This window comes from Rhinolophus sinicus, chromosome 16, assembly GCF_057876585.1.
Source record: "Rhinolophus sinicus isolate RSI-liver-muscle chromosome 16, RSI-T2T, whole genome shotgun sequence".
In the NCBI taxonomy this organism is placed as follows: domain Eukaryota; kingdom Metazoa; phylum Chordata; class Mammalia; order Chiroptera; family Rhinolophidae; genus Rhinolophus; species Rhinolophus sinicus.
This window is the reverse complement of record NC_142516.1, coordinates 14,315,800-14,335,157: the sequence shown is the minus strand read 5'-3', so window position 1 is coordinate 14,335,157 and position 19,358 is coordinate 14,315,800. Positions and strand designations below refer to the sequence as shown.

The 19,358-nt window shown below is 40.3% G+C and overlaps 1 long non-coding RNA gene across 1 annotated transcript in view; it reads left to right on the top strand.

The window, feature by feature from the left end:
• LOC148754962 (uncharacterized) overlaps positions 1-17,508 on the top strand; it is a 472,891-nt gene extending 455,383 nt beyond the window's left edge. The window contains exon 4 of the long non-coding RNA XR_016019423.1: positions 17,441-17,508. This is a non-coding gene — a long non-coding RNA (uncharacterized LOC148754962). The remainder of the gene's footprint in view (positions 1-17,440) is intronic.
• Positions 17,509-19,358: the final 1,850 nt, after the last annotated feature.

The window sequence follows — 19,358 nt, the reverse complement described above, 5'->3', positions numbered from 1 at the left end:
ACTTTTTTTTGGCACCCCTGGTATTCACATACCATTGTGAAATATATTTATGATATGTAACATATTCATTTGTTTGATCAGGAAATCAACAGAATATTACATAGAGCCCACAACAAATGTCTTAGGTCCCATGCTTAGAGGTAGGGTATGGTCGTGAAAGAAATACACATGTTCCCCATATTCCCGTAGATCACAGTAAAGATAAGACACAGGCCAGGTAACTGAACATGGGGTAAGAGCTACAAAAGAGTTCATGGATACTGTATGCCAAGCACCATACTGTATCTAATATAGGCTAGCAATGCAAATTATGTACAATTTTAACCAGAAGAATTTTACATTCATCGCTAGACTTTTTGCTTCATGAGACAAAGCATAGTACTTTGTCACTAAGGAACACCTGGCTAGCACTATTCCTGGAAATACTCAGAAGAACGTCAATTCAGGTGAATGCCTACCCCAGTAAGTCAAGGTGTTCACTCCCTGGAGACGGAGCAAGGGTGAAGTCAAATGCCTGCCGTAATCTCTGCCCTCTCCAAACCCAGGCAACCCTGTCTTCATCAGTGTAGCTCTAATAAACAGCACCATGCCAGACAGGTGGTACTTAGTAGGTTGCTTCTGTCTATCTGTGTCTATTTTTGTTTTTCTCTAAAGGAAGAAGAGAAGTTATTTTCAGAATTTGCAACTTGTGGAAAGCAGCCCTGGTATAATAAAAACATTATGTGAGACGAGGAAAAGGAGATAAACATGTTTACACAAATGAGCATAAAAAGAGCCCCATCCTCTGTGTAAGAAAAGTAAAGAAGTAGCAATATGTGGACATGTGATTTTTAAGTAACCAGATCGTCCAAGACTTGAGTAACCGGAAATGGAAGAATGTATATGGAACGCAAGCCTGGCTACACACACTGTGATATGAACACCTACAATTATTTTTTAATAGACTGACACAAAATGCAATAAAAGAAGGAAGGGGAAGAAAGATGTGCAGTCATCTATAGCTAGATATCCGAGTGCACTCAGCAATGCAAGGTATGTTTATATTCAGAATGGAAACATTGAAGAAGTTTTGTCTCACTAAGTTGCCCATTGTTCCACACATTCATGTAGCACCTGCTCTAGGTCGTGCCCTGGTGAGCAGTGTGGGGGGCTAGGGAAACAGCAGGCAGCACCCTCACCCCATTCTGGCTGCTGCTGCACTGCTAGATGGAACCTTTATCAAGTGTCAGCAAGGGGACCTGGCATTTATCAGGGTGGGTACTGCACTCTGCTCTGCTGACAGGGGAGTTCCGAAACATGTCATCCCCACTGTGCTAAGATGTTTTAATGGCTTGCTCTTTTTTCTCTCTCATCACCCAGGCAACTCTGTCTCTTTCCTCTTCAGTCCCTTTTACCCATCCCCCAGCGTTCTTTCCCATTTTGATCTCTCCTTTGCACCAAGCTGCCTAAGAGTGTAACTTGGAAGAAGTGTCTGCGTACCCGTCCATAAAAAGTCAGAATCAGCCAGATTGTGCTCAAAGTCTTACCCAGCTCTTTTGTGATAAAATTGTGGAATCCTTGCTGCCACTTTCAGGCTCAGGTAGCTTACTTTCCGCTCAAAAAGCAAAACCTGAGACAAGGGCTTTTGTGGAAGTAGTTTCTTTTGGATCATTTGATCCTACAGTATATGAGTGGAGGGTTTGGAAACAGGAAACAGGAAAACCACAGGATTGGAGGGTTGGGGAGCTGTAAAATGGGGAAGCCAGCACAGAAGCTGTCATGCAGGGCGGCCAGCACCGTGCCCTGCTCGCTGCGCTATGTGTCATACAGGGTGTCATGCAGGGTCTCAGCTCCCGCTCCCCACATAGGAACGCAGGATATGGTGAGGCCAAAAAGGAACAACCACGGAGCCATAGGTGGGGGAGTTATACCACTATACTCTCGCTGGCCACTGGGTTGGAGACACAGGAAGCAGGAGTCACACGATCCACAACCTGCCGTCCACTTCTCTCTGCCAACCAACCTCACTTGCTAGCTACAATCCGTCGTGCTCACTGCAATCCACTCTTGCTAGCTCAGCTACCATCTTCTTGCTAGCCCCCATTTGCTGCTAGTGTAGCCATGGCAGTTGTATTAGTGGTTACTGGTTATAGCTGATGGCCAACTAGCTGATGGCCATCCAATCACAGTTGGTGGACATTTACTACCCAAGTGAGCACCTTTCCATGTGAGGCCAAGAGCCTGGAAACTGCACTCCTGGCTCTGTCCCCACAGAAGCCAATACAAAGGTTATTAAGCTAGTTACTATTATGGAAAACTGGAGCTCAATGCTGTGAAGTTCCGAGGAACTCTGTGAAATGTGCCTCTGAAATGCCTTAGACTTAGAGAAAGGGAATATTTACCCACTAGCTCCTGCCCCGTTAACGCAGGAAGTGTTAACATCTCTACACTTTCAGTTTGTGCAGGCACCAAAATGGCTGATCAAGCTTGTACAGGGAGCCACATGCCTGACGCAGGTGAGCCTTGGGAGAAAAAGAATAAGAGCTACACAGCGCATCTTGAGATCAGGTGCTGTTAGGCTACACATGAGAACCACTGGTTGCTATAGCAAAGACCAGAGAAAAATGGTGGAGTAAGAGAATATGAAAAGGAAAAATAAATAGACATCTGACACAGAAGCCATTGCATTCCTCGATGTTGTCCAAGTGTTGAGATCAGGAGGTTTTTGGTTTTCACATTTATTTTATTTTCTTCTTTTTCTTTCTTTTCTTTTTTTTTTTCTTTTTTTTTTTTCAGTTTCAGGTGTATAAAACAATGTCCGTGCACTGTTGGTGGGATTGCACATTGGTGCAGCCACTATGGAAAACAGTATGGAGGTATCTTTTTTTACATTTCACTAAAAACATTTTATCAGCCTTTTGGATACAAATGGGAATTCATTTGCCAGGAGGATGATCCCATGATACTTTTGCTGGAGCCAGAGCATGGCCTCAAGAGATTTTAATCTGTCAAATGAGCTTTAACACGGCAATGAATATATGAGAACTAAGTCTGAAATGTTGGATGTCCACCATTTTCACAATTGCACACGCTTGTGTTGGAGTGGGTTCCATTACTCATTCCCTTCTAGTCGCCACTGAGTTTCATCATAATATTGACAGTTATTATTAAAGAACATCTACAATGTGCCAGACACTGTTATTAGGCACTTTACATGCGATGTTTCTTCTGAGCCTTAGATTAATATGTTCCTGACAGGTGAGTCTAGATATCCGCATTTTACAAAAGAGGAAATTAAGGCTCAGGAAAGGGGAATGACTTCACTCCTCTTACACAATTGCAAACTGGGATGCAGATCTAGATATATCTCTGCAGCACAGGCTGTTCCCAATAGTGGAAACATCCCAGTGGGCACCCAGGTTTAGGATCCGGTTCGTGCCTCTGTTGTAGATTTATTGTCCTGCGTGTTCTGTAAACTAACCTGGAACCCCAGCTTGCCTGGCTTGCGCCCTGATACCCTACGTAGGTACTTGCCAGGGAAGCCCTGATTGAGCTCATCCGCCAGGTGAGGTGTCTTTGCTGTCAGTACTAGCCCGGCTTAGAAACTAAAGCCTCACCATTTCTGATTTCCGCTTTTTCTCATCAAAGGCAGGCTGCAATGGCATCAGAAGCCCAGGCTCACCCTTCCGTACCCCGTGGTCTTTCTGTTGCGTCTTCTCTTCCGTTATTTCCATTTTCTCTTTATACTTTCTCTTTGGGTTATCCATAAGTCATTGGCAGAGTAAGATAAGGCACCACAGAGAAGAACAAGAATAGTTAAACATGGAGATACATTTAACATGATTTAGGCTCAATCAGAGAATCGGGGAATCTGATGCTTGAAGGCAAAACAGCAGTGTCGTAGCCTTTCTCTGTACCCATTCCCTCCCTCAGGTACCTGTCCCTTCTCAGTGTCTGGGCAGTAGATCATTCCATGCATTGGAAAATCATAGTTTACCTGCCCCAGTCCGTCCCTGTGAAGGTTCATTTGTACAATGTAATTCTCTCCTTCCTGGTCATAGTCTCCTGCACCAAGGGTTGGAGCCTGACGCTAGCCAGCCTTCCTTGGGAAAGGATCAATGAGGGAAAGGAGCTGGAAAATGGAAGTAAGGAGGGGGCGGGGAAATACCTTCTTTCATGTGGCAGATGTGGGAACGTAAGTATCGTGAGCAAGCATCCTCTACCCACTATGTAGAATGAGAAACAAAGAGTGCGGGTGTGAAGAGCATGAGTAAGGGACCATTTTAATCAGAAAAAGTAGTGACAGTTGGAGAAAGATTTCAATCAGCCTCCTATGCCCTATTCAAAATCATATCCCTGTAATATGGACCCTATATGTATATATCTGTCTTGTTACTTACTAAAGTTCTCAAATAATTTGCCATGTCCACTCCCGTCTTGATTTTGTTTTTTCCAACTGGAATTATCATAACAAACATACCTGGGCTATGCTTTTTGATGACATAAAGTTTTCTGCCTCCTGAAATTCTTTCATTTCGCAGTAGATGCAACTGAGCTGAAAACAGTTTCCCCAAAACTTCCACTCATTGGTTCTATTTTTACCCAAATAAAGCCACAGAGTCTCTTGTATATATGCCTGCCCGTCTAGTAGGGAAGGAAATCATCCCTACTCTCCTCTCTACTCCATGAAGTTTTGTGTCCTAAGATAAATGTCCCAGCTCCTCTTATTATTTATATGCCGTGGTTTGGAATCCTGTGGCTCTCTGCTGGTCACTTCCTTCCGGTGACACCACAAATTGCCCATCTCTCTCTCATCTCCAGATTTGGCTGGCCCAATACGTAATGATCTGGGTCTGTTATATCCCTGTCTCTAGGGTCTTATTTCCATTGTCATTAAAGTCTAAATCTCCATGAGCCCAAATGTGTGTGTGTGTGTATCTCAAAATGAGAGGAAATACAGGCCCGTCAAACTCGGACAAAGGATGTAATGGAGAGAATCATCAGTTGCACGTGGCTCTGAAGTCAAACAGGTACAACCCTACCTGGTGCTATTATGTTTGACATCAGACATGGCCCTGCAGGGGAGACGAATACGCTTCAACAGTTAGCTGATTATGTTAATGCAAACTGGGATTTATTATTTTGTTTGTCTTATTCACTGTTGAATTTGATGTGATTGCTGCCGCTTCAGTGCTAGGTAATGGAGGCTGAAACGCATTTCCTCAAAGATCCTTCAGGAACGGCCACTGGGGATTGACAGAGAGAGTCACTGGGTGTCACTGTTGAGTCGTCCAAATGCAGCTTTCTACTTGCTTAGAAAAGTCTGATTCCTTAAAGAAGCTGGGAGCTGGAGGTTTGAGGTGGCTGCCTGTCCCCTTCTTGTGGGCATCTCTTCATTAGGGTCAAGATAGATCATCCCTGTCTCCATTTCACCCTGGGGGCGGGGGGGAATGTCGGGTCAGATGTGCCCATGTCAGTGTGGGCCTCAGCTGCCTCAGCTACTGCTTAATGAGCTGACGCGTCTGTCCTTGATCTGCCTGGCAGGGCTATGATAGGGGTCTGCTTTTATGCATCAGTGCAGCAAGTAATCACCCCCACCAGCAGCCAAAAAAGGCCCCCCTGCCCTCCCCCATGCACATCCCTCCCCCCATGCACACCCCTCCCCCCATGCACACCCCTCCCCCATGCACACCCCTCCCCCCATGCACACCCCTCCCCCCATGCACACCCCTCCCCCCATGCACACCCCTCCCCCCATGCACACCCAGGATTGGTGGAGCCTCACAGCTTTCTGCACAGTAGCCAAACCCTTCCATTCCACTCTTAGTGTTTGGTCCAGAGTCAACACAGCGATGTCAGTCTCACTAAAAAAGGGGTCAGTGGCACATGTCAGTTTTTGATGGCAGTGCTGATTTTGATAGAAACATAGACAGATGGAGTTGTAGGCACCTTGTATATAAAGGGACAGGAGAGAAATTGGCCAAAAGGGAGAAATGACCAGGATGAGAAGGCTGGGAGACCTAGCAGCCTTGTTTCCAAGATCTGACTCTGTTACTGGCCTGGCTGGATCCACACAATAAGTCATGAATTTTTGTTGCTTCAGTGACTGGTGATCCTTTGAAAAATGGTCACTCAAGTCCTTTGGCAGCTGTCCTCAATCCTTTTAGGAGAACTTAATAAAAGTGCAAATGCCAAAGTCTCATATCCGAAGAACTTTCTTTCTGGATGCATGAGGCGAGCCCCAGGCATCAGCATATTTATGAACTCCACATGTTATTAAAGCATATCCGGAGAACACTTTTTCCAGGACTAATCTATAGATTATATGCTTTCTGAAGATTGTGCTTCACATTTTTTGCTTCCCTTAGAATTCAATACTGAGCTGTGTCCAAAGAGATCTTTCCGAAATATGACCACTCTGTTCTCCACTCTTAAATTCCCCAATGGCTAATCACCGTGTGTAAGTCAAGTCCAGACTCATTGTCTTATTGTACTTAGGTCTGTCCTATTGGCGTTTGCTTTTTCCAGGTCGGCACATTCTCCTCCACACACTAATGATGCTGCCACACTTTCTGCCAGTGGTTCCCCACTTGGCTGCACACTGAAATCATCGGGGGAGCTCTACAAAAACTGATGCCTGGGTCCCACCCCCAGGAATCCTGTTTTAATTGGTGTGGGAATGGACCCAGGCATCGATGGCTTTCAAAGCTCCCCCAGGTGATGCTAACGAGATCCACATTTAAGAATCGCTATTCTGTGATTCACATCTTCCTAGAACACATTTATCTTTTCTTATCCTCCCTTGACCCACCCATAGCTGTTATTCCTTGGCTCTACCTACTCATCACCCCTTGATAAAATCATCTCCAAGCGGACTCCCCAGCCCAAATAAAGGTTTTTCTCTGAGATTCCATAGTGCTTGTGCATACTGTAGGGTAGTGGATTGGAAATATCCATTTGTTTGTTTGGTTGGTTGGTTGTTTGCTTTTGTCTTAAGACTGTAGGCTCATAGTAGGGAAGCACATGAGGCATGTTTGTCATCCGCTGTCCAGCACACAGCACAAAGCCAGCACCTAGTAGTCAGTGCTCAGGGATTACGTATTTGTACAACAGATCTATTCCTGATAGAGAGTGCGAAGAACTCAATGAATGAATAACCAATGGTAATCATAATGTCTACTCTCCATCAAGGATTTATCACGAATATGGCCGGACGCAAAGTGTTACATAGACATCACCTCATTTCACACTCACAACAGCCCCACTAGAAAGAGTGATCTACATTTTACAGATGAAGAAACTTTGGTGTAGGGATGTTAAGCAGATGCCACAGCTATGATTTGAAGTCTGGTCTACCTGACTTCGCATTTAGTTACTCTACTGATTGCTTCCAAAAATAGAAATGGGAAGCTGTTTAACAAATTTTCTCATTGTAGCTTTTATGGAACTCCTTTTGCAAGGCACTATATATTAGCTCTTTAAATACTTCATCCGATCTACCCCAACAACAATTCAGTAAATAAGTGTTATTAGTGCCATTTCATTGATAAGAAAAATCAAGCCTCAAAAAGAGGAAAAGCAATACAGGCAAGGCCTTATGGGAGTATGGGAAACGCTGGATGAAATCCTATCGTACTATGGTTTGCCTGACTTCAATATCCCAAACTATGTTACAATAGCCTCATAATCAATGAGTAGGAAAGAAGAGGGAAGAAGGGAAAAAGGAAGGGAAGGGAGAGAGAGAGAGAGAGAGAGAGAGAGAGAGAATGAAAAAGAGAGATCAGACACATGCACGACTTTGGGGACTTATTTCGATGAGGACAAAATACCTCAACGACAGTTTTCTTTGCCTCTGTTTCCCAAATCCTTATCACTTTCCCCCAAAGGGTCCTTGACGCAATGAGGCAAAATGACTTTTCTTTGAAAGAGAATGGTCTCTTATTCTAATCCTACTAAGAATATTTGATGTGTAACCAAACTTTTGCATTGATCCTTGTAATTCCTTTTTCTAGAAAATTAACCAGAATGTTAAAACCCAGGGGCTTTGGTCCATTGTCTTGTTTTTGTTTTTGTTTTTAAAGATGGGCACCTGAGGTCTATAAAGGAAGGGCTTGGCAAAGGTGCCCTGGTGGAACTGTGGCCAGAACCCAACTCTCCTTACCCCCGGTCCCGTGTTCTAACCCCCAGCTTGACTCAGTGGTAAAGGAGTCATTGTTTAACCCGATGAGTATTTTAAAAACCACTTGGAGTTTTTTTAGTTGTAAAGTACTCAAAGCGCCAGACACACGGTATTTTTATTGCCTCTTGCTGCCACACAACAAGGCCATTTGCTCTGTGGGATCTTGGTAATAGGGATAAGCAGGAGCGCACAGAGATGAGAGAAGGTACAGATTCCTCTCCTTCACTAATGTGAACAGATGGTGTAAAATGGGCCACGGGTACTGCCTGCAAAGGAATGTGAGCCACTATCCCCCTGCTGAGAGGAGACAAAATCCTTCGAGAAAAAGTGGAGGAGACATCTGGAAATTCAGTAGATGATCCCTGAATGAAGCCAGGTCAGGCTTTTTAGGACCTGGTCAACGTTGTGGGAAGAACATCAGATTGAGAATCAAATGACTCCTAGTGCTTCCGGGGGCTACAACTTTAGCAACGTTGATACAACCTTCTGTGCCTATGTTGTCTTACGTAAGAAGGGGGACTTACATTTGTCAATCCACAACCATATTAGATACCCGCATAAATTTGCTCATGGCCATTCCTTCAGTCTGTTCTCTTCCTTCTTTCTCTGACCACCAACATCTTTCTTATCCTCAAGCCATAACAATGTCACAGCTTTATAAATCTCTCACCAATCTCTCAGTAGGAGGTCATTTTTCTTCCTTCTCTTTGTCCTGGTGTTTTCTCTATGCATGTGCTCTAGCTCTCATTTCGGCATGCTTTTACTTGCGATTAGCTGTCAGTAGATCTACCTCCATCACTAGATTGCCAAGATCTATGTTTTGACTATTCCTGTTTCTTTCAGCCGAACCTCACAATTCATTTTGCATAGAGTGAGCTCCTATATGACATCGGTTGAATTGAATTAACTGTGAGCACAGATGCTACCTGTGTTTTCTCAGACATTGAGTCTAAAAAATACGGGCGTCCTTTTATGGATGATTTGAGAGAATGGGTGAAGAACTGTTTGGAAATGTACCATACTATTCACAAAGGACATGGAACCAGAATTCCTGGATATGAGACTCAGCTCAGGGATGCGTGGCTTTAGGCAATCAATTCACTTTTCTGGGCCTCAACTTTCTCATCTGTAAACTGGGGATCATAGTACCTGTCCTGCCTGTTTTACCATAGTATTGTGAAGACAGAATGAGATTACATTTAAAAGCATCTTGCAAACTGTACCGTACTACCGATAGGTAAAGGTTGAGTATTATTTTTATTAGTGTTATTATTACTACATCATAACTATCTAAAGACTCCTGTGCTCTAAATGTAATTCTTAACTGCATTGATTTTTTAGTGACAGTGGTAAATGAGAGCCAATTGCCTTATAAGAACATAATGATAGTCTCCTGATCTCCCTGGAAGGTTCCTAATGGAACAAAAAGTCAAGTCTGAAATCCCGAGGATGTTACCAGAGACAGAAACAACATATATTGGAAACTTCAGGTGACCTGTGGCTGCTCAGGAATAATAGCAGAGTTAAGAATGGAACTAGAGGGGGCAGAACATTTCTCTCAAGCTGATATTAATCCTTGCCTCCTCACAGTAGTCTGAAATTTTTTGATATACCTGTTGATGTCCCTGTCTTCAAAGAAGCCTTTGTCATTTTAGTGACTATGAATCACACTCAGAGAAGTTGGGTGTAATCACAAAGAAAAGCCAGAACATTGGTGCTGTAAAAAAACAGGAACCTGACTTCTCTTCGAATTGTCACCTTGAGTGATTTATTTCTGTTATGTGAACCTGTTTTCTCATCTGTGAAATGGGGATACAAATAAAGATAGTAGCTGCCATTTACGGAATAACTGTTCAAGTGTCCTAACTCTGTGGTGGTTACTGTGTGTCTCGTTCATAGCTGAGGACAGAGGCCCAGGGAGCTTAAGTAACTTCTTTTGCCTTTGTGGGCCTCTCCCTTCATTATTTTTTTTTAATGAAATGTATATTTAAATATATTCGTATAAGGACAGATATAATCTAGTCTGGGAGTTTGTGAATCAGATGGGAGAAGGTGAGGCTAAGATTTGGACAAAGGTTTATTGGAATCAAAAGCCTGTAATTTTCAACTATAAAGTGTTACACAAATGTCAGTTGTCGTTGCTATTGGTGATACACTCAGACTGCCTGGGTAGTTCAAAGAGAAAAGTTTATCTACTGTGCTTCCAGAAGCCTAAGCAGAACTGAAACATTTCTGACCATTTTCTAAGCAGATTTGTGAAAGCCCCACACGTGCCTAGTGGGAATCAGGAAAGATAGAAATTCCTCCCTTGCATTCATCAGGATGAGGAGACAACAAAAGTTACAGCGAGGTAAACAGAGCATGAGTTAGTCAATGCCGCACCTTCTGCAGGGCACATGACCTTATTTATCCTCCATGACTCTGTCCCAGTATATTTCTCACTGCTCCCATTTTTGTTTCCAATGTCCATCTACCCCTCATCAAACACACACTTCCTCTTCTACCTTGCGTGGCACACGGGGAAAGTAGGCAAAACAGAGCTAGCCTGAAGACAGAGTTGCATTCTGCTTTCTGTGGGCCCTAGACACTTTTTCTCATTATGAGCCCCCCCACCCCCACATACACACAAAAATGAAAAATATAATTTATGACTACATTGGTCGACAGGTGCGTAAAATCTAGAATTCATTCATTATCACACATTCATTATGATGATATTTATTCTTCCTCCTGCTTTTTAAATAAATGAAAACTGTTTTTTCAGGGTTCCCTAAAAGTATCGTCGGTCGTAGGTACTGTGCCTAATGGAAACATTGACCGTGAATGAAGCGTTTGGAAAACAAAATGTCACAGGATATGAATCCATTTGCAGGAAGTTTACATGTGTGACCTTGAGTAAATGTGAAGACTACTGCCCCCCACTCCCCCACCCCCAGTTTCTTTCTCTGCAAACTAGAGAAGAAGCATGCCTGACTTTGCTGGATTAAGAGGAGAGCAAGAATTGTAGAACAGACTTTGGAGCACTGATTCCTGGGGCCAGAGGTCCCAGGTTCTTCCAGTTGGCCAGCCTGTGTGGGTAGCCAGGGGAGTGGGAATAAAATGATCGACTATGCTCCCAGAATCGCATGAACTTCCCCAAAGGGGAAAAAAAAAAAAGTTATTTCATGGTCAGACTAAAACAAACAAATGGAAAACAAAAAACTAATATCCATTAAAATCATTATCACCATTGAAAAATCATTATCACCACTGAGACTGAAAAAGGAAAGATAAATTCACTCCCTTACCCCTCCGAAGTCATCCAGCTAGAAATTTCACTCTGGATTTATATGAATTCATTTGGATAAAATCATTCAACCAGTAACCCAGTTCTTCTAATTATACTGGCCTTTTCCACATGGAGATAGGGAAAGACATTTGACAAATGTCTTGCTCAAGTCCAGACGCATCTTATCTACTAACTCTCTTTGGTCTAGTAAACTTAATATAGGAGAAAATGAGGTTAGTTTAACACAGTGGCAGCCCAAAATTTTCTGTAGGGAACGTAGCAATTAATTTGGAGGGGCTGGGTGCTAGAGACTTCTCCTAATGCTGTTTGCAGAGCAAGTATCCTATATTTCTTCATGTAAATAATAATTAGAGATGATTGATGAAGATTATGAGAAAGCTAGGCTAAGGCCCTTTCAGGGCACCTCTAAGACATGGCCCACCCCCAGGAGTTTTGCCTGGTGACACAGTGCCAAGCTCTAGGGATCATTGCTTTCCTTTTAATAGTGGCTAAACGCAGCCCCAGATAGCTGAAGATGATAAGACGGATAAGGCATCCCAGCTCTCTGAGAGCCCTCCCAACCTTCCCACCAACGTACTGTCCTTCAACTATGCTTAAGGTGAGCGTCCAAACCATCAGTCTGCATTTTGTCAAACCCAATTTCTTTCTGTGTTTTGAAAATAAGAAGGACATACGTTCGTCTAATCTTCCATCTCCTCTCTATGTCTTCCGGTGCAGTCTCCCTGATTCGGCAAAGATCATGGTGAATAGTTCATGGATCACAGAGGCCTGCATACCTCGTATCCTCCTGCACAAATGTGTTTTCTATGGTGCCATGGGAAAGGAGAAAAATGTGACTTTGAATTTACAAACACCTAGTCCAAATTCAGGCTCCATTACTAACTAAATGGGTCATTTTGAGCAAGCAAACTGCTCTCAGAGTTTGGTCACCTGCAAACTGGCTTAGTGATAACTGACTTGCCTGCCACACAGGGATTTTGTGAAATCTAAGTGTGATTTTGTTTACGCATGCACTTTTCAAGCCAGCAAAGTGGTGTATTTCATACAAAGTAGGACACTCTAATTATTCCCATTATCACTATATACTTTCTCTCTCCATAGCACCAAATACCTGCCTACTAACCGGATTTTCATTCTCTACCGTTCAACGACCTCACGGCCTTAACAACCCACGGACACTAGTTGTACCTCCTGGGGACGCACATCAGTGATTTCACTGAATGATCTTTATTTACATTGGATACTACCCTGGACAAAAGTTGACTGTGATTTATCCGTAAGATGCAGTTTCCTTTCTCCCTTCCTCTTCTTTTAAATCTATGTCCTTTGAGTCGGTCTTTTAAATCAAAGAATTGTTTTATTTTACACATGTATCCTTATAGAAGAGCTGCTGGGATCGACTGCAATGATGGAATTCCAACAGCAGGAAAAAATGGCTCGTTGTGAGAGGAGGAGGGAGGAGAATAAGACAGGAAGCATTTCCCATCTCTCCAGTCCCATTGTCCGCATTTCCCTTCCATTGTTATATTAGAAAGGAAGGCAAGCGAAGGTCCTGGAAACTTAAAGGGACATAAGCATGAAGGACAAGCACTACATTGAGCTTGTGTTGGAAATTCTTGAGGAGGAGGGGAAATCACCTTTCAAAGCTTCAGACGCGTTCCTAAAGTTTCCTTAAAACATTCTCACTGACTTTTTTTTTTTTACTTCTCTCCTTTTTAAAATGTAAATCGCATTTTAGAGTTATTTTTTAATATTATTCTGAAGAGCCATTCACAGGTTTACTCAACAGGAACTCAAGGGAAAACAGACAAATGAAACCACATCCTTAGACTGACAAGATGTTAGTCCTAAATGAAATCATGCAAATGAAAACACTAAATAAACTATAGCCTTTTATACATGCAAAAGTTTGTCAGTCAAGTATTGATTTGTTGAGGCTCTTCTATGTGTGATAAACGAAAGAGCAAATGTGAAGTAGAATTTGACACATAATAAACCTCAAATAAATAAATATTAAATGTCCTCCCCTTTGGTTGACAAGATAGCTTCGCTTGGGTCTCACCTATAGGGAAGGTTATATTAGAGAAAAAATGTCTATTTGTTGTCACCAGCCTTTTTCTATTGAATATATTTTGCATCAAGGTCACAATGATTGATTGTGTCCTGGAAGTTGGCGACCTTTCAGAATGGACTTGTACACTTGTTCATCTCATTTTGTCTGGCAATAGGTATCAAAGGTCTTTTTTTTTTTTTTTTCCCTTTGACCCAATAATTTTACTTCTGGGACTATATCCTGAGATAATAATCTTAAACTCAGAGAAAATTTTATGGACTACAATGTTGACCACAGCCTCACTCACAATGAAAACTTGTGAACAAATGGCCTCTGTCACAATAGAGAGATGATTAACTCAGGGTGCAAGGCAGTGGTGACTATGCTGACACCTGGTCCCATGCTTCACCAGCCCCTGGCATGATGTTAGTGAGTATCCACTACCTACTGGCAACATTGAGTAATTTTACAATGTAATCAATTTTGAAATTATGCTATGTGAAATAAGCCAGTCACAGGAGGACAGATACTGCATGACTCAACATACATAAAATGTTTAAAACAGCCAAGCTCATAAAAGCAGAGTAGAATGGTGGTGGCCAGGGGCTGGGGAGAAATGGGATGGGGGAGTTGTTGAATGGGTGTAAAGTTTCAGTTACGCAGGATGAGTAAGTTCTAGGATCTGCTGTACAGCCCAGCCTGAGTTAACAATACTGTATTGTGCACTTAACATTTTGTTAAGAGGGTAGAGGTCAAGTTAAGTGTTCTTACCATGAAGAAAGGGAGCAGAGGAAACCCTGGGAGGTGATGGCTCTGTTTATTATCTTGATAGTGGTCAGGGATTCACAGGTGTATACATATGTTCAAACCCATTAAATGATATACACTGACTATGTGCAGTTTTTCTATATCGATTATACCTCAATAAGATATCAAAAATAAAAATAAAAGGTGATTCTAGGGGTTGTTCAACAACTAGGAAACAAACCTGAAGCTTACGGATATATTTTATATCAATTCAAAATTATTTTATGTTCTAATTTAAATGTAGAAGAAAGATAAATACCAAAAAAATGCATTCTAGGATCACATTATGTTCTATTACGTAATTGTAATAAATGTGTTTGTAAAAATTAGTGTCATTTTATTGTTATATGTAAGATTAAAAGGAAAACAACTCAAAATGTATGTGATTTACTCTGCCTGTTGTTGTATATATAGTCTCAGTCTCTTAAAGCAATAACCAGTTATTACTTCTACATTGGAAAATAAAATAAAGGTTATTTTAAAATAAAGGTGAAATTATGTGAAACATTTATGTTCTTCAGTGTTCTGTGGAGAACAGTTTCCCGTCTCCCCCCCATCTCTTCTCAAACTAGGTTGTGGTAAAGTGAGCTATTGAAACCCATGGGAATGGGTTTATACTAGGTTCTCAATAGCATTTGTTGTAGTCATTAATGGATAAATGATTCTGAGAATACACTGACATAAGTCTTCAATTCTCAACAGGAAAAGAATCATAATAACCTGAGCTAAAACAACAGAAAAAAATATACTCACTTTATTATTTCCAATTTTTAATCAAAAGTTTAATTTATTTTTCTAAATGTCTTTATTCACTCTTTCATAATACAAAAATGATGTGGCATTGTTGTAACAAGTGTGAAAATGTAGAACAAGTGGGCAAACACTTCTCCCCACAATTCTACCCCACTGAAGTAGCTGGAAGCATTGCTGGGTATCATCTTTCTCTTTGCTCATGTGGACGTAAGCAAGCATTTGTACACAGGGAAGAGTTTTGCTTGTTCATTTTTAAAAACTTATTTTAAAATACTTCTAGATTCACAGAAGTGACAATAGTACAGAGAGATCCAGGGCACTTTTTCCCTGGTGTCTCTCGCAGATAACAATCTTGCATAGCTATACGTAGTATAATATCAAATCCTGGAAGTTGACAGGGGTGCAGTCCACACACTGTATTCCATTTCCACATGCTTTACATGAATTCCCCTGTGTGTGCATGTAGTTCTATGCAATTTTAGCACATTCGTAGATTCATGCAATCACTGCCATAGTCAGGACATAAAATTGTTGCATCACTACAAAGTTCCCTCGGCCACCCTTTCATAGTCACATCCTCTCCCTGTCTAACCCCCACCAACCATAAATCTGTTACCCATGTTTAAAATTTTGTCATTTTCAGAGTGTATATCAATGTAATCACATAATATGTATGTTTGTTAATTTGTAACAAATAGAACCATATTATTTACACTGTTCTGCCTCTCTGTATTTTCTTTATTTTCTCCATTTAAAAATGAATCATAGTCAGACAGAAAAAGCAGAGAACCATGTGATTTCACTGATATGTGGTATATAAACCAAAAGCAACAAAAGAACAAGACAAACAAATGAGAAACAGAAACTCATAGACACAGACAATAGTTTAGTGGTTACCAGAGGGTAAGGGGGGCGGGGGGTGGGGGGTGGGGATCGAATATATGGTGATGGAAGGAGAACTGACTCTGGGTGATGAACACACAATGGGATTTATAGATGATGTAATACAGACTTGTACACCTGAAATCTATGTAATTTTACTAACAATTGTCACCCCAATAAATTTAATTAAAAAAAAAAATGAATCATAGGCAGTCCTACAAGGCAACACACGTTTGTAATTCTTGTATGTGTATATATACTCGTGTGTGTATGTGTGTGTGTATTATATTATATATATATATACACAGAAATATATGTGTATAATATATATGTGCGTGTATATCAGAAGGAATATATGGGATTATATACACACAGATATGGAAAGAAAAAATGCAAAGTGATGTAAATATGATTTTTTTGTTAACTATTATTGATTATAAAAAGGGAATCATAACATATACATTTTTAACATCCTATTTTTTTTCAACAATACCACTCAGAATATCCTCCAAGTCAAACGTTATATTAATTCATTTTTCATTGCTAAACGATATACTAAGGTTTGGATATATTCTATAGTGTGTGGTGATATTCACCTTCTCTAATAATGAATGGAATTTGCTTAGTTTTTTTTTTACATTATCAATAACGTTGTAGTAAGTATAGTGTGTGAGAGATATATACTGTATTATGTATAATATATTATATATAATATATAATAGCATGTAATATATGTTGTTATATATATTCTTTCTATTGTGTATATTATGTATTTATATACTATAATATAATATAATACATAATATACATATATAAGAAAATATAGAGGGTGCCAAAAAATGTATACATATTTTAAGATAACATCGCTTTTTGGCACCCTGGGTATATATAAAATAGAGTTTCCTGTTGCTACTGTAACAATTTACCACAAATTTAATGGCTTAAAAAAACGAAAAACAAAAAACAACAACAAAAAGCTTTCCTGTTACTATTGTGGAGATCAGAAGTCCTAAAATAGACTGGCAACTCCTTCTGGAGGCTGTAGCAGAGAAACTGTTCCCCTGTCACTTTCGTCTTCTCCAGGCTGCCTCCCCTCCTTGGCTCGTAGCCACTTCCTTACCCCACTCCCATCTCTTGCTTCCATCACCCTGTCTCTTACTACTAACTCCGATCCTCCTGCTCCCTTTTATAAGGACCCTTATGAATACATTTGGCTCAGGATAATCCAGGATAATCTGTCCATCTCAAGACCCTTAATTTAATCACATTTGCAAAATTCCTTATATCGTGTAAGGTAAAAAAGTCACAGGTTCCAGGGATTAGGACCTGAACTTTACAGGGTGGCGGGGGGGGGGGGGTAAATTATCCAGCCTTCCCCATAGATGTTCATATTTAATTTCCAAAGGACAAATTGATTGGAGTAGAAATTCTGAGTTGAATCGTGTGGTAGATTATTTTATTGCTCAGCAAATATGCCCTCTCTTCCTCTCTTCCTTAGGTTTGAGTGCATTTTTCCACCTCACTGACTTTGGACTTGATGTGGTCAAAGGAATGCGACTTTAAGAGGTAAATTGTGGATGTTTTCTGGAGTTTTCCCCCGTGTTAAGAGAACAGACCCCCCCAATAGTGGTTGCTTCTTGAGAATGATTCTCAAAACTCCAGCCAATAATCAGCAGAGCTACAGGGGATCCATAGACCTAGTAAATATGTATTTGTTGTTTTAAGTAACTGTAACTCAGGGGTTCTTTGTTATTCCAGCAAAATCTGACTGATACATAGAGTATGAATATATTCAATTGTAACAGGTATTGCCAAATTGCTCTGCAATAGTCCGGCAGCAAGACAAATTTATACAAACATTTAAGAGCACTTTAATCCTGCATCTCCACTAGAAAAAATATTATCACTCATTAAGTTTTGCAAATATGGTGGATAGAAAGGTATATCTCATTACACCTGGAAATTTGATTTCCTTGATTACAGAAAGCATCAGTATCTCTTTGTATTTTTATTCCCTGTTTAAAGTTGATATTTATAACTGCATACATTTTTCTTTTAGTTTTCTTACTTTAAATTTGTAAGAGTTAAAACAAAGTATGTCAAACCTTTTTTTTTCCTGTGATCAGATTGGTAAATATTTTATATTTCCCTAGTTTATTTGTTTGGCTACTTACGATAATTATACCTATCTATCATATATAAAGTATATATAAATTTATATATATTCTGAATTTTATACAGATAAATATGTTTCTTTTTATCTCCTCTCTTTTCTTTCTTGGCTATGAAGTTTACTCCTATGCTTAGAATGTCTTGTGATACTTTTGTTTTATTTATTTCTCTATTTAAGGTTCTAAGCCATCTGGAATTTATTTTTTCTATGATGTGAGACAGGCTCCAAACTAATTTCCTTCCAGATGGGTATCCAGTTGTGCCAGCTCTTAGTTTAATCCCCCCCCACACACACACTTTGAAATGCTGCTTTTTTTACATATTAAATTCTCACATAAATATTGTGACATTTTTAGATTCAGAATGTCTATTTTCTGCTATGCAATTTTCTAAGTCCTGGAGTTATAGCATGGAACAAAACAAAGTCCTAATTTTCCTGGTGCTTCTATTCTAATAGAGGAAAGCAGAAAAATAACTAACTAACTTGATCAATCAATGAGTCAGTCAACAAACAAATATTTAATGGTAATAAAATACAGCAGGGGACAGAGCGAAAAAGGATGCTCTTTTAATAGAGGGTGCAGAGATGTCTTCCTTTATAAAATGATGTTTGAAAAGAAACTTGAATGGTGCCGCAGAGCAATCGATGTGTGTATCTAATAGTAGAGCATTTGAAGCAGAAGAAACAGCAGGTGTAAAGACCCTTAAACAGGAGTGTGCTTGGCAAAGATAATGTGGCTGGATAAGTTGCTAGGCTAGTTAAGCTCTGATCAGCCTTCTCAGAGACTGATGTATTTTACATTCTTATTCCAGTACTGCACTGGGTTGCACACAGGGCTGGTATAGTATGTTTGAGTATCAGCAAGTCAAGTCGATTCTCACTCTTCTTCCTTTGACACTTTTCTTGGATATTATTTAGACTTTATGTGATATTTAAGAACACATTATTAAATTATCTTCTTTCATCAACAAACAAAGAGTGCATAGATATGTACTGTGTTTCCCCAAAAATAAGACATAGCTGGACAATCAGCTATAGTGCGTCTTTTGGAGCAAAAATTAATATAAGACATGGTCTTATTTTGCTATAAGACCGGGTCTTAATAATATGATATAATATAATATAATATAATATAATATAATATAATATAATATAATATAATACCAGGTCTCATATTAAGTTTTGTTCCAAAAGATGCATTAGAGCTGATTGTCCGACTTGGTCTTATTTTCAGGGACAACAG